The 636-nt window shown below is 34.4% G+C and overlaps 1 non-coding gene across 1 annotated transcript; it reads right to left on the reverse strand.

Annotated features, from left to right (window-relative positions):
• Positions 1-234: 234 nt before the first annotated feature.
• Positions 235-372, reverse strand: LOC117091296. The gene has a single exon (XR_004440388.1). It is a non-coding gene; the product is annotated as a U4 spliceosomal RNA (small nuclear RNA).
• Positions 373-636: the final 264 nt, after the last annotated feature.

Consider the following 636-nt stretch of genomic DNA (forward strand, 5'->3'; position numbering starts at 1 on the left):
CAGCTGCCCTCCCTAAGAACAGAAACATCCTCCTTGTCGAAAATGACATGGACACTGTTTAGTCTCTCATTGGCTCTGTTGTTGATCATCTCTACTTGAAAGTAGGATCTATTGCAGTGCACTCTCCTGGTTTTCCTTCGTTCTTTTCTGAATATGCACCTTGCACATGTGTAGTGTTTATTGTACCTGTGTGGGGTTTTATTACTTCATTATTAGTTTTTCTTTAAAGTTTGGTCTCTGTAGAGACTGTCAAAGATTGCCACTGTTGACTCTATTTCAAGTCATCATGACCGAGTATTGGGAAACATTTTCATGCAATAATTACACCTCAGATAACCCTTATTGGCTATGGTACTGCCACTGTGCAAAGCTTGTATGGGTTTAAAAAAAAAATGTTCAAATGGGCATTTTAGGGCATAAAGAGGAAGGTCACAATAATTTCTACCTGACTTCATTTAGTATATTTGGATATCTAAAGGACAAAATTTTAAAACTATTTACAAATTTTAAACATTCAATATAATTCCATAAATTTCATTTAACAAAGTGAATGACCTTAAAAAACTAGAATAGCCACGGATGTCTACCTATTAATAGATATTAAACAATAGATTGAGTACCAGAAACTTCTCATAA

This window comes from Trachypithecus francoisi, unplaced genomic scaffold (genome assembly GCF_009764315.1).
Source record: "Trachypithecus francoisi isolate TF-2019V2 unplaced genomic scaffold, Tfra_2.0 Lachesis_group11, whole genome shotgun sequence".
In the NCBI taxonomy this organism is placed as follows: domain Eukaryota; kingdom Metazoa; phylum Chordata; class Mammalia; order Primates; family Cercopithecidae; genus Trachypithecus; species Trachypithecus francoisi.